This window comes from Acyrthosiphon pisum, chromosome X (assembly GCF_005508785.2).
Source record: "Acyrthosiphon pisum isolate AL4f chromosome X, pea_aphid_22Mar2018_4r6ur, whole genome shotgun sequence".
NCBI classification, from domain to species: domain Eukaryota; kingdom Metazoa; phylum Arthropoda; class Insecta; order Hemiptera; family Aphididae; genus Acyrthosiphon; species Acyrthosiphon pisum.
This window is the reverse complement of record NC_042493.1, coordinates 19,646,749-19,647,682: the sequence shown is the minus strand read 5'-3', so window position 1 is coordinate 19,647,682 and position 934 is coordinate 19,646,749.

Genomic DNA, 934 nt, shown 5'->3' with positions numbered 1-934 from the left:
TTGACATTATTTTAATATTTAAACAAACACGCATATAGACTCATACACATACACACCTAATCACCACATACTACCTAGCACTCGGAGTATTTGCTCGGCGATCCCGGCCACTATTCTTGAGTAACTCAAGACGTGAATGCAACAACCAGACATCTCCATTTTTATCAATTTTTCAGGACAAGCGAAAGAAAATTTGGTATCTCATTTACCACTAATGGCGGGAAAAAAAATCATTTTGTAATATCTTTGGATCTAATCAATAGATTTTTCTGATTTATGTACCAAAATATAGATATTTCTTCCGTGAATAATATTCTACGAAAAACAAATTTTTGATAAAAATGGAGATGTCTGGTTGTTGCACCCAAAACTGTTGCTTACACATATAATACATAATATACATATCGGTCGGTGTGTGAGTGTTCTTGCGTTCGAAGTATTTCGGTACCGAGCGCACGAACTAAATATTGTTCGTTCTCGGCCGCAACAATTGGCATGACTGTATTATCGGCTAAGCATAAAATATCAGCATTTAGGTTTATATTTAAAAGGCCATTAGTATAGATAATAGATAATATCGGTCTCAAAACAGTACCTTGAGGCGCTGAAAAACTATTTGTACATTTATCGCTAAAAATTCATTCAAGTCAAACTTGCTGAGGCCAATTAGAAATAAAAGATTTAATTACATTTAAAGCACTGGTGAGAACGCAGGTACGACGATCGAACGTGTGAAACGTCGAAAATTGTACGGACTAGGCGATTTGAATTCTCTAAGTATTTTATTTATGTTTGTTTGAAATTAATAAAAGTGTTTCCGACCATTAAAACCCGAGTTTAATATTATTTTAGTCATTCTAAAGTTCTTACCTTTTATAGGAACAGCGCCGGGATATACGTACTATGTGTCAATGAGGTTTTATTAAACTGAATA